Below are 15,248 nucleotides of genomic sequence, written 5' to 3'. Positions count from 1 at the left end.
AAAACCTAATCTCTTTTTAATGATGATGCCTTGGTAAGGGAGAAGGCTTGATGAACTAAAGTAATGAGATTGATGATGCCTTGGTAAGAAGGAAGGCTTGATGAATTGATGGAAGAAGATTAGGGGATCGGGTGTCACGAACCGACACGTAGAATTAGGGGATCGGGTGTCACGAACCGACACGTAGAATTAGGGGATCGGGTGTCACGAACCGACACGTAGAATTAGGGGATCGGGTGTCACGAACCGACACGTAGTATTAGGGGATCGGGTGTCACGAACCGACACGTAGAATTAGGGGATCGGGTGTCACGAACCGACACGTAGTATTAGGGGATTGGGTGTCACGAACCGACACGTAGAATTAGGGGATCGGGTGTCACGAATCGACACGTAGTATTAGGGGATCGGGTGTCACGAACCGACACGTAGATTTAGAGGATCGGAGTGTCACGTACCGACACAAGAGGATTAATGAATATTGAGGGAGCGGAGTGTCACGTACCGACACAAGAGAAATAAATATAATGAATCTTGAAAGATGTTAATATACTCAATCTAATGAACATGATTCCCAAATGAGTATGGTATCGAGGCTTGAGTCCTCATGTGTGAACTTGACGGTAATTGTTAACGATATAGTATTTGCTGTTGCTACATGTTGAGTATCATAGTTGATTTTATGATATTACTTGGTATATATTGATTTCTATTTTGAGTTGGCCGATGATATCTACTCAGTACCCGTGTTTTGTACTGACCCCTACTTTTATGTTCTCTTCTTGTTTATTTGTGGAGTGCAGCAAACGTGCCATCGTCTTCAACTCAACAGTAATTCAAGCCAGTCTTACTACATCGGAAATTCAGGGTGAGCTAATGCTTCTAGCTTAGACTGGATCTTCTTCTTCAAGTCTTGATGCCTTGAACTTCCGGCATGGACTTGCTTCTTATGTATTTTTAGCTTTTAGAATACTCTTAGTTTAGTCATTTCATCGTAGATGTTCTTGTGATGATGGCTTCCAGATTTTGGGGAATAATAGATGTTGAATTTTAGAAGTTAATGAATTGGTCTTTATTTAATGAGTTTAAGTCTTCCGCATTATTTTCTGTTGATATTATATTGAAATGTTAAGGTTAGATTGGTTGGTTCGCTCACATAGGAGGGTAAGTGTGGGTGCCAGTCGCAACCCGGTTTGGGTCGTGACAAAAATCAATTTTAATTTGAATGGTAAAGTGAACACTAAAATGTAAAAAGTATTGGTATACAATTAAAATGAAAACATAACAAAGGAAAGTTGATCTATAAAATGAAAAAGGAGTTTCTTTTGAAATTGTTAATGAAGAGAATTTTAAGTGATATGTTCCTTCTCTAAAAACTATTATCTCACTTTTTCATCATACTACTTTTTTGTATTTTATATATTATTATACAATATTTTAAATAAAAATTAGAATAAATAGAATTACGAATAAAATACATATTGAAATGAATACGAAATATAAAATTTTCGAAGAAACAAATAAATACCCATGAAAAAAATATATGAATACAAATATGTTTCTTAAATAACTATAAATGCATTTGGCATACCTATTGGAACGACTAAAAACTAATAAAAAAAATTAAGATTATGGAGAAAAAAAAAAGAACGAAGTTTGTGTTTTATTTGAAAATGTAACTGAATGCATTAAATAATTCTATTCTTTAAATAAAAATAAATAATAAAAACATAAATAAAATGCATAACAAATTAAAATTTTGACATTTTTACTAAATATTGAAAGTGTTGCTAATGAGTCCTCCTAAATGTTAAAATATTGACATTTTGAATTTTTTTTCATTTTTTTTTATCTAAAATAAAAAAAAATCTGAAAAATTAAATTAAATAAAAAAATGAATAGTTGCTAGTGAGCTCGAACCCAATCCAAATAATTAGAGTTGCACGCGATTACCATTGCACCATCCACCTTAGTGTGATGTGGATTTGCATGCAAAATTCAAATATATTGTATATGATTTTTCAGTACGTATATAGGGTCTACGTAAAAGCTAGTGAGTTCGTATGAACCCCCATTTAACATTGTAGTTCCGCCCCTGTTGGTGATTTGCTATTTTTGTTTATCTGGACATAATGAATTAGTCCCACCAAAACTTAAAGTGATTTTTTATTGAATTTCATTTTTATCTTTAAATCAAGGTCTATACACCAGTTAACACTCTTATCTAAGTTCTGATCATGAAGAAAATCTTGTGGAGAACGTCATCTCTAGAATGGAACTTGTAGTGTCCAAATCCAGATTACTAAGGGATCCAATGCGGACACCGAACATCGAATGAAAAACAAAACAAAACTTTTGTCCTGATAAAAGTAAACTTTTTTGAATCTTTAACTTAAACTTTTTTGTCAATGCCCATACATTACCCTATACTCTTATATATTTATTTTTTAAAATTTAAAATTTAAAATTTATTAAATATTTTACATAATATCATTAGTATTTCAAAAAATATTTGAATTGAGCATGATATATATGTTGAAAATTGATTTTGTCAACAAACACCCGTGAATTTTCTTTCATATGTATTTTTGGGAGGAGAAAAAAATGTGAAAGAAAAATATAAAGTGATCTTTTATTATGCTGCGAAAGCAACTATAAAACCCTTTTCAAATAAATTAGTTAAACACAATTTATTTATTTATTTATTCAAAATATTTTTTCTAGAAAGTTATTTTTTTTAAAAAATACTTCCAGAAATTAGCAATTTTTAGTACAAATGTTAAACAAGCTCTGATACTCTTATATACTTTTTTTTCCCTCTAAGAACTCAAATTGATAAAATAATTATCTCTTAGTTGAATATTGTTATATTAAATAGTCTTTATGTACATTGAATGATTATAATTTTTTTTAATCAAAGTCTATACAACAATTATCACTCTTGTGTACTTTTCTTCTCTCTTCATGATAAAAAAAAGAGAGATTTGATGCTTAAAACATCTCATATTAGTAGTGTCTGAAGTGACCTAGGATCATATAAAGATACTCTCTAAATGATCTGACTTTTACTTTTTTTCAAACGAAATATATATTTAGCTGAAATATATTTAGCACGACTTGACACGAGCAACAAATTTTAGGTATTTTCGTAATTTAGCTGGAAGTTAAGGGTGATTGGGTAAGTTTATTTATTTCTTGTACCCAAATTATCCTCAAAAGTAAAATCATTACTCTTTAAAAGTAGAGTCACTTTTGAAAAATTCAATCTATAATTATTACTTTTCAGCTCCCACTACCCAAGAGATGGCTGACAAAACTTATATAAGGCTACATTTATATTGTGTCTTGTGAAAAGTGTTAGTTCCTATTTCAGAAAATGACTCAAGTCAATTTATCTCTCTTTATTTGATGTTTTTTTTTCTCTTCCTTACTTTTTTTACTTCGTTTTCTTTAACTTTTCTTTTCCAATTAATGTTTCAAATTTCTCTACTTTTGTACTTATATAATTTTATTCATGGAATATATGAAATCCAAAAAAATATCATTCTATTTCTAACATTTTAATATTAATTTTCCATGTCAAAATTATTTAGATAAAATTATTTATTAATTTACAAAATATAATTAATTACAATTTTTTATTTTACTATAACAATTTCTTTTTGTAAGTGTAAATAAAATTTATAAATTTTAAAAAATTAAATGTAAATTAGTAAAAAACTATTATTTTATTTATGATTTCTTGTGAAATTTGTAAAAAGAAATAGACAATTAATATGAGAAAAAAAATAGATTATAAGACAACTCTCCTCATTGGGTTAGCTATTGGACATCATGAACTTACATGGTGTATGTCAGTTATAAAAAACTCCCCAATTATGCAAATTTTATGATATGGTTTTAGGTTTATATGGTTCATTTTGAGTATGTTAATTTATATATATGATTATGCAAGACTATTAGAAAAGACTCATTTGAATAGAGATTTTTATGATAGTTAGTCATAGACTCTAACTATTTTCTCTTTAACATTTTTATTATACATTTCACTGTCTTGTTCATGATTATTTAAATGATTATGCTAGTTTCCTCTCTTACTTAATCAATACATTTCACGACGTTGTGTTGCATTCTTTAATGATGTGGAATTCGGCATTTGCACTTAGATTCGTGGCTAATAAGATTACAATACTCCAAGTTAGCTTTTGGTGAGCCATCCTCAATTGGGAACTCTTTTATTTTAGGTTGTCATTTATTTTCCTCATGTAGTCTTTGTGTTTGAAGTAGTTGGGGGCTATGTCCTGACAGACTTATATTTTCATTCTAAAGTAATAGAGGGTTTATTCAGATATTAGTAATATTGTCTCATGGATCTTATATTAGTTCATATGACATATCTAATATTTTTAGTCAAGCGTTAATCTAGAATCATTCATGATCCCACCTGATACCATGTCTCGACTGAAGTATAGACTCTGAATATAATTTGACTCCCATATATAAAAGAACTAGTTAAAATATCCGCGCTTCGCGAGGACCTCAATGAATAATTTTTTTGTATCACAGTCACAGTAGTCACTGAGTTAAGATTTAGCTAGGATTTTCTTCAGGAAATCTTGTTTGGTGAAAAGTGTTTCTTAAAGATTCTATTTTTAGGGTGTTATTTGTTTGGATTTCAGCTAAGCTGCATGGGATTGTTGAAAGTGTATTTTGCTGAAGTGGGTTGATCTAAGTTTCAGTTTTTCTGCTGCATTTCTGGGAAAAATATGCGTTCAGGGTCTCTTTATTCATGGTGTGAGTTCTTTCAATTCTTCGGGAAATCACATTTCTAGATAAATGAGTTTTATTCTACATATAGAAATAATATATAGGACACACAGATATCACATTTTGTTTTTATGTGGCATTGGTTTCCAATTTTTGTTTTTCTTGGAACTTCACAGACACTCACATATATATATAGAGATTGTTTTGTTTCTCTTGGATGAGTTGGGAGTTGAGAAAAAAAGAAAATATTGGAAGGGTGTGAAGAATGTTGACTGGTTGTTCTTCATCATTGGACTTGCCTCAAGGTACCAGTCCATTCTTCTACCACCATCCTCGACAAGTGCTCAGACATCATTTGTAGAAAGTTAGGAGAAAGGAAATATGAATTTTGGGGAAAATGTAGGAACTTGAAGAGGTATGCTGAGCAGGGCTGTATTGATGATGAAAGATGGATGAGCAGAGCTAAGAGGAAAAAAGGTAGAAGGAAATCAGGTGGTTGTTTAGATGATGGTTATAATCTGAGTTTGAGCCAGTTGGGTGGTGGTGATTTCTGGTTACAATCAGGTTTCAACGCGGCACCATATTTCCCCTAATTGCAGGCTTTCATTAACCTCATGCAGCATAATTCCCCTTCTCTTGTTCCGGAGAGGAGGACAGTGTATGTCATGGTCCAAATGAGGTGATATCACCATTACTGCCTATGTTAAACAATCCTTTGATTGAATCTGTAGTGCCTATGCCATGATCTTGCTCGAGAGGCCTCAGTATCAATTGCTTCTTTAGACAGCCTTGGCTTGGTTCTTAGGCCTAATGAGAATCCTGGGGACAAGAAATAGGCAATGGTTCTAGGCTACCTAATCTAAATGACAGATGTGAGGTTGTAACAGCACATCATTTGCCTAATAACCAGTGGGACGATGATGCAGCTGAGCTGATCAGCTTACTTTGTGTTGAAGCAATTGGCTCAAGGAATGTTACTGGTGTTAATCAACTGATAGCTAGGCTAGGGCGGCTTGCCTATCTAAGAGGGTCTCCAGTAAGCCTGCTAACTGCTCACTTCACCGAAGCTTCTGCTTTGCGTGTTGCAGGATTTGGTCTCAAATTTTCATATTATACCCACTCAGGTTCTCGATTGTTTAGATGTTTTTAGCAGTACGGTATTGAGGCTGTTGAATCAGGTTAGGCCAATTTCAAAGTTCATCCATTTCACATCAAATGAGATTATGGTTAGAGCTTTTGAAGGCAAGGACCAGGCTTACATTATTGATTTTGATACTGAGCAAGTCCTGCAGTGGCCTAACCTGTTTCAGAGTTTAGTTTCTAGGCACAAACCCCCCTCCCAAATTCATGTTAGAATTACTGGTATTGGAGAATCAAAGCAGGATCTTGGCATTGATCTATGGATGCATCATGTAAAAGAGGGGGAAAATGTCGCAGGTGAATTGTTCGTTATAGATGCATTGACTTCTATATGATAGTTCTTGGGGTTCCTTGAGGGTCTTTTTGGGGCTTTGATTAGAAACATAAATCCCACCATTATTGTGATGGCAGAGCAGAAAGCCAAGCACAATGAGCCTATTTTGGAAGCTGTCTTTGAATTTATTGGTTTCAGTCTTCCATTGGACAGCCCTGGTAGGATTTAAGACAGAAGAGTTGTTTGCTCGGGATATTAGAAACATTATCGCCCGTGAAGGACGAGATATGATTGAAAGGCATGAATATTTTGGTAAATGGCGGAAGTTGATGGAACAAGGGGGGTTTCAAATGCACAGGGATTACAGAAAGGGAACTGCTTCAGAGTCCAATTCTGTTGAAGATGTACTCATATGAAGACTACAGGATCACAAAGCAGGGGAAGTCAAATCTCTTCATTCATTCGTTCATACACAGAAGCCTTTATTTTTTTTGTACACGGGAAAAAACGTCAACAAATTCTTCTTGTAAGCTAGGTATTCTTTCGTAGATCATTACAGTCAATTGCATCTTTACATAAAGACTGCAGAACCATGAATTCAGAAAATATAGAATTCAACCCTATGATTAGTACAGGCACTGAACAATCATTGTTATTTAACACTATCAATCACAATTTTTAAATTTACGTTTTTTGAAAAATGACCGCTGAAGCATAAAAATCAGAAAATATAGAATCGAAAATATTGTAATCCTAAAATTTCAAGTTCAATCTTATGATTATCATTAAGACTGAGCAACGGAACGAGACGTATCGGTACCGTTCCGTACCGTCCCGGTTTGTTCTGATTCATCCCGTTTCGGTTGCCTACTGGCCGGGCCGGGATAGTCTAAACCGGTACACGGAACGGGACGGAATCGTCATTTTTCACCGGTGTACCGGTACCGGTTCATTCCGGTTTCGGTACTATTTATTTAATATATATTAATTTTTTTATATTATATATTTTATATAATTTATATTTATATTTTTTATAAATTATATTTTATAATTCAAATTTCAAATTAACCGCCCCTGCCCCGCCCTGCCCGCCCCTGCAGTCTGCACTCTACATAAAGCTGCAGTGCACTGCAGCTGCAGCCTGCAGCCAGCCCCCCGCCCCCTACATTCATATTTGAGAGAATATATATTTCCAAATTACATTCATATTTATAACTTATAATATTTAGCAATTACGGATTATAAATTCTAAAATTTCAAATTTTCAATATTCAATTCAGTTCTAAATTCTTTATATCATTTGGTCATTTGGTGTATTTCGGAGGAGGAATCTTCTTCAAATTTCAAGTTTCGACATCAATATTTTAATTTTCATTATAATCGTTTGTTCTTACACAAACGTTTGGTAACTTCGTTCCACTCTCTAATCTTATATTTATTTTTTGTATTTATTATTTAACTTGTAAGTTGTTCTTGTTATATTATTGTTCTTGTTAAGTTTCGTATTTTGTAATTTATAATTTTATATCATGGAGTCTTCTAAAAAAAGTGGAAGTAAAAAAGGTCTAGTAGAATCAGTAAAAAAATTAGTTTAAAAAACTAATAAAGGTGCTAGTTCTTCTAAATCTAAAATTCCTCTTGTTAGAATAAATACAGATGAATTTACGCATGTGAATGAAACTAGTTTTTCCCGTCCCGGTCCTATAAATATTAATTTAGATACTCCTATGATTCCCCATGAACTCTATGAAAGACATTTTGGTATTAATCAAGAAAATGAAGAAGTGGAAATAGATGAACAATTAAATTTAGATGAAGAAGTAGATTTAGATGATACACCGACTAGCCCCGCCGCCGACCTCAATACAGTCAATAGTATAGGTATTGAATTTCCACCTCCAGTTGGAACTACTCGTCCCCCTATTATTCCAACTAGAGGTAAGACCAAGGTACAACGTTCTTTAAAATCACATGTGTGGAAATTTTGTTATTTGAATGGAGAAAAAACTTTTAGTATTTGTAATGTTTGTAAACAACATTTTAAATATACATCTGGTGGGACGGGAGGTTCAACGAGGGGATTAAAAAAATATTTGATTAACAAGCATAGTAAAGAGTGGTTTGCATATATGTCTTCTCTTGAAGTTGTTGAAAATTGTAATGTTGAAGAATCGGTTAGAGGATCAAATATGGTTCAAAGTGAATTAAATACTTCGAACCCAAGTGGTCCTCTTACACATCGAACCTATAACAAGGATCGTGATCGTGAAAACTTTGCTAAAATGGTTGTTGTTTGTGGTTTACCTTTTAGTTTTGGAGAACATCCGGGTTTTATTGCTTATATTCGTGAAACATATAATCCTAGTTTTAAAGGTTTATCAAGAAGCATGGTAAAAAGAGATATTTTCGAATTTCAAGAAAAACATTGTCAATATTTACGTGCCTATTTTGAACTAATGGATTGTAGAGTTGCTATTACTACTGATATGGGTCGTAGTCCTAATAGTTTTGATTATTTAACTGTTACTGCGCATTGGATCGATTATAATTGGAATTTACAAAAAAGAATTATTGGTTATAAAATTTGTCAAAAGAAAAAAACTGGAACTTATATTGCTACTACTATGTTGGAAATTTTAGATTTTTTTGGTCTTTGTGATAAAGTCGTTAGTATTACTTTAGATAATGCCTCTGCTAATTTAAATGCTATTAATATGGTAGAACCTAGACTTTGTCCTATTAGTAAATATGCTTTTCATGTTATATGTGCCGCGCATATATTAAATTTGGTTGTTAGTGACGGTGTGAAATTATTTGAAAATAGTTGTGATAAAATTGATAATGCTTGTTTTTACATTTTGCATATGAATAGTAGTAGTAGAATTAATCAATTTAAAGAACTTTGTAATGCATTTAAACTTCCGTTTAGAAAAGTTCCGAAGCATGTAAAAACTAGATGGAATTCCTTTTATGATATGCTTGAAGTTGCTTATGCATATAGGCAACCTATTACTACGCTATTTAATAATCATAATGCTTATCCTGAATTAAAAATTAATGATAGTGATTGGGATGAAGTAAATGAACTTAGAATATTTTTGAAATCATTTTATGATGCTACTAAAATTTTTTCTGGAATATATTATCCGACTATTTCTGAAATTTTAATACACACATGTGAGATTTCATCTATTTTTTCTGAATATAAAACAAATACTTTATTCACCTCTTCTATTGAAGTTATGATTACAAAATTTAAAAAATATTTTTTTCCTATTCCTCAAATTTATTTAACTGCACTTCTTTTCAACCCGAATATAAGGAATATGGTGCAAAAACTTTAGTTGAATGCATTTATCAGAATTTAGATATTCAACCTGAAGAAGAACCTGATTTGGTAACATGTCAAAATAGTATAAAATACTTTGCAAAAGAAATGTATGATAAATATTCATTCTTAGATAATGTTGAAAATCCTCAAACGTCTATGAATCAAGTAGGTGCTCATGGACGAGTGAAACATAAACTTGGTCTTGACTCTTCTAATAAATGTGAATTTGTTAAATATCTTGAACAGGGTACAGATGATATTACAAACGATAATGGTATACCGGAACTATTGAACTGGTGGAGGAATCGTGGAGCTCAATTTCCAAAACTTAGTAGGATGGTGAAGGATGTGCATGCAATTCAAGGATCATCCGTAGCTTCGGAGGCAGCTTTCAGCGCGGCAAGATTTCAAATTGGAGACCACAGATATTCGTTAGCAGAAGACAGCCTGGAAATATCAGTGTTATTTAGAGACTGGATAAATGTTGAGCATAGAAATCAAGGACTTCCAAAGTTAGATAGTCAATTTGAACTTTTCATAGATTCAGCTATTGGATGTGGTAGTGATGATGACATCGAAATTCAAGATCGTCAACAAGCTTTACCAAGACCAGAAGTTGATCACAATCAATCCATAGCTGAGTTAGAAAGAGGATTTACGGGACTATACAACTATTAGTATTACATTCGAGACATAGTTGAAACAGAGCCCTTCCTAGAAGGTGGCTGCGTAAGCTATGTACTCTAGTAATAATTGTAAATTGAAATTGTAATTTGTTACAAATTTAAATAAATTAAATTGATATTTTTTAATTTTTGTAATTGTTTTATCCTTATTTTAATTTAATTTTTTTAAAATTACAAATTTTATTTATTTAATATTTACAAGATACAAGTTATAAATATAACTTATAAAATAAATATTAATGAATATAAGTAATAACTTATAAAGTATAAACTTCAAAAGATTTAAATTTTGAAAACTTTATTAGATTACTTGCAAACTTAACAACAAAAAAAATTAATAAATTATCTTTAAAATAAACTTAAGTAAAATATTATAGTATATATTTAAAAACTATTAATTTATAATTAAAAAATAAAAAAAATAATTATATTTTCGTAATTTCAAAAAATATCGTCCCGTTAATCCCGTCCCGTTCCATCCCGGTCCGTTCCGGTTCATTCCGGTTCCATCCCGGTATATAGTGGAACGGGACGGAACCGATGAACCATCCCGGTAATTCCAGTCCGGTTCATCTCAGTACCGATCAACATTCCGGTCAACGGATTCCAGTCCGATCCGATACCGGTCCGGTGACTCGGTTCCGGTCCGTTGACAGTCTTAATTATCATATTATAGGGCACAGAACAAGATTGCGTAATTCAGAAAACGGTAGAATCCACTGAATGTTCTTATCACAACTTCACAAAACAAATCTAATGTATTATGATTGCGAAAGCATGATTTCGAAATTATCGAAAGCCAATCGTTTGTAGCAGCTTACCGATTGTTGATTTCTGATCGTCGGCGGCTTTGCGATGGATTCTCGGAGTTTCTAATCGGACTGAATTTGGGAGGAAACGGCGAATGTGAATTTGGGGAATGGTTATTTATATCTTCAATTTTCCGTTAATTTGACTCTGCGTTTTGTGCTTACATTTAATAGCTTCATAATGCCAAATTTTATAAACAATAAAAATATAGAGATTATGTTGCACTCGTATCTTTGTTGAAATATGAAAATATCTATATTAATTTTAACTTGTTATTTATCTTAGTACTTTATCATGTTAGGTGTTACTACTATTTCTTTCGGGAGTTAAATTATTTATGTATAAAAAATCGTTTAGAATATGACAACCACAACTGTCTCATTCTCTTGCATAGGGTTTTTTTCGAGTTAGCCTTCATTATTGTTCAAATTTAGGAAGATGAAAATCACAGGACAAGCAACAGAGCTATTTTACAGGTGCAAGGGAGTTGATATGCAACGCAATATATGCTGATAAACATGAATATACACTCACGGTATACAGATGTAGTAGTGACAAATATGGGCCAAAAATTAACATACATGTTCAGATGATGCACCAGTCTGTATAAATTTAGTATACACACCGATATAATAGAAAAAAAGCAAACACATAATCCGTATACAGAAGTATATACTTGGTGTATACACAGGATTTCAAGGGTTAAAATAGGGCCAGAGCCCAAATCCGCAGCCTGGAAAAGCCCAAGTCCATTATCTCTTTATTTATTTTATTGCACCCTTTGATGATTCATTTGATTTGTTTAACACTTGCCTTTTTTTTGATTTTTTTTAAAAAAGCCCTTTATTTAAGGGAAAATTACGCAAATAAGCAAACTCATACTTTTTAATTACTCATCATAGCTATAGTTTGCTATAATTACCACTCACGACTAACATTATACATAAATTACGTGGGGTGACTTCAAGTTTGTATAATTAGGCATGTTTGTATATGTATGTGGGCTGGGCTGACTTTAAGTTTGTATAATTTGTCATGTTTGTCTATGTATAATTCGCCAGGATATACAAATAAATGTGTATAATATACAATTTTGTAGCATGTATACATATACAATTCATCTCTCCTCCCTCTCTCAATCTCGCACGCCTCTCTCCTCCCTCTCTCAATATCGCTCGTCTCTCTCCTCCCTCTCCCAATCTCGCTTGCCATATATACAAATGTATATGTATAATATACAGTTATATACAATTATATACTATACAATTCACCTCTCTTCCATTCTCTGCTCTCTCTCTCTCGCCTATCTCCTCCCTCTCTCGATCTCGCTCGCCTCTCGCCTCTCTATCCCAGTCTTGTTCGCGTCTCTCCTTCCTCTCCCAATCTCTCTTGCCATATATACGAATTCATATGCATAATATACAATTATCTAACCAATATACACATACAATTCACCTTTCTCCCACTCTTTTTCTCCTCTCTCTAGCCTCTCTCCTCTCTCTCTCAGTCTCGCTCACCTCTCTCCTCAAAATAACATGCAGCACAAATTGTAATTATCAAACTATAGCTATGGAGAAATTGATTATTTTTAAGTGGCTATATGTGAATGTTTCCCTTTTATTTAATTCATTATAACTTAATTGAATTCTCCAAAAGATGAACTATATAGTCAAAAAAATTTATTTATTCTTCAATTTTATTAAAATAGTTTCCATAATCTAATTTACCTAATTGATTTTAATTATTGTTTTAAAATGATTCAAATTATTTCTTATTAATTAAGTTTTTACAAGATCTTAAACACACACATTTTAATTCAAACATTTCAATTAATGTCCTCTCTTCTTAAAAATTAAATTGTTTTATTTATTTAATTATTTTCTCAAAGTCAATTGAATATTTTAAATTATTATTTTTGTTATGTTAAATCATTTTCCTAAAAAATAGTCAAAATATATTAATCAAGTCGTCAATAAGAACTCCATACCGAATTACATATCTAAATTGGGACTATTTAAAAATGCTTTGAGTTAATCGAGATTAAATAATCAGTTTATAGTGATGTGAACTCATCTATAGTTAATCTCTATTCAACTATTGAGTATATCACAATGTAAAGTCATTGTATAGGGCATGTATAAGTATGCTACATAGTATAATTAGTGTATATATACTTACTATGACTTTTGGATAACTAACTATATATTATAATTAATGTATATTTTCTTTGACTTTTGACAAGATAGATTGTATAATCAGTGTATATACTTCATATGACTTTTGAATTTTAATGTAAATAAAAGATGACTATATTTACTATAAGCTAACATCATTATCGTATATATTTGAAAGCCCTTCATAAAAGTATTGTATAATAATGTATATGAATATATGTATATATTTATGATACATATACATACGTCACATATGCATGCTCATACACTATGTATACAATACTGATATATTGCTTTATATTTTAGGCCTAACCTATCGGTGACCCCCTAAAATTGATAACAAGTTTCACTTAGACACCTCAACTAAACTTTGTTCCTTTTAAGCACTTTAGGTAAAACTCAATTGTGTCACTTTAACACTTTTTATATAATCAACAACAATATAATGTTTGTGTGAGTTACACTCGCGAATGAGGTGTAAAATGTCAAATTAAATAAGGACGTTTGTTATTTTGTTTAAAATAATTCTTAAATAATAAAACTTTCAAATAAAAAAACGAAGATGACGAATGAGTTGATGACACATGAATTTTTTTTTTTTGTAAAAAATCTGCTTAGGAGATGCATCATCTTCTCCAACAAGCACACACCCCTTAATCTTCTTCCCAATATACCCAAAATTCTATCTATCTATTGTTTAATCTTTCTATGATATAATTCTACTAAATTTGTGTAATTCAAATTCTTACAACTAAATGTAATTGGATATATCTAGGTGTTCATTTTACATCACATTGTTAAGTTCTTTATAATGGGAATTATCTCATTTTTTAGTGCGTTCTTATTCATCTCCAACTTTTAAAAAATAAAATAAATTCATGTTATTCTCTCCAAATTTTGGTTCTTTTTTCTCAAATTAAATCGAGGAGGAAGAAGGACGATAAATAAGAAAAGAAATTTAAGTTTGGGTAAAGCTTCGACATTAGAAATTAGATTTTTCATTTGTGACATCATCAAATTTATTTTACCATAAAAGAAATTCAAGTTTGAGAAAATGGTGGTTGAAAAAATGGGGAAGAAGAAGAAAAAAATAAAATAAAAATTGGTGGAGTGAATCTCTGACGCGCAGTTAATGAGTGTGTTACACTCATCATGACATGTCAAAAAAAGGTGTTAAAATGACAAATCCAAACTCTACCTAAAGTGTTTAAAATGAACATCGATCAGTTAAAATGTCTAAGTGAAATTTGGTGTCGACTTTAGGAGGTCACCGAAAGATTAGACCTATATTTTATATAATATTGATACATTACATGTACAGTTATTTTATATGCTGTTCGACCGAAGATTTTTTTTTTTACTTTGATTTCTAATTTTGCCTTTAATTAACGAAGTTATTGGACCTTGTTTCTTTTGGTATAAATGTAAATTTCTTCTTTTACCTATTGATTTGGCAAAAACAATACTTTTAGATACCAACACTCTAGCATAAAAGAGTAGAGAATTGAAAGAAATTCAAGAGCTTTTCATAGTTAAATTGGTTTGACATATTGAGATATGTAATTATATTAGGTGTACTGTATTAGTTGACTATCATTAAAATTATGAAAATTGGAAAAATTGAGACTTAGTCTTAGGTTGGAATTTAAGAAATATAGGGGTTGACATATTAATTGAGATCACGATTGAAACTACATTATACAATTGAGCGTGTTTACTTAAATATTATATATACTTGACAGATTGTGAATATTCTGAGGCATTCAGGAAAGGCAAAAATTAAACAATTTCAACCGTGTAATTTTACTAAATATTAGTTTGAAGTAAGTTTTAAATTAGCAATCAAAAATTACACTAATAAAACATAGAAATATAACATAAAAAGGCAAAATAATTACGGTTTTATTAAGACAACATTGCTAACTAATGGAAAAAATAAACACCAACCAAAAGGGAACAATACAATTAATCATCGATCCAAATGCATGATGTTGGTCGAAACAAGTTGAATATATTTAGACTCGAATAAGTTTTGATGCCCAAATAATCAAAAGAGTAATATTTGT

The 15,248-nt window shown here is 31.4% G+C and overlaps 1 pseudogene; it reads left to right on the top strand.

The window, feature by feature from the left end:
• Positions 1-584: 584 nt before the first annotated feature.
• Positions 585-10,190, top strand: LOC101244025 (scarecrow-like protein 28; annotated as a pseudogene).
• Positions 10,191-15,248: the final 5,058 nt, after the last annotated feature.

This window comes from Solanum lycopersicum, chromosome 1 (genome assembly GCF_036512215.1).
Source record: "Solanum lycopersicum chromosome 1, SLM_r2.1".
Classification (NCBI taxonomy): domain Eukaryota; kingdom Viridiplantae; phylum Streptophyta; class Magnoliopsida; order Solanales; family Solanaceae; genus Solanum; species Solanum lycopersicum.
This window is presented reverse-complemented; position numbering and strand designations above follow the sequence as displayed.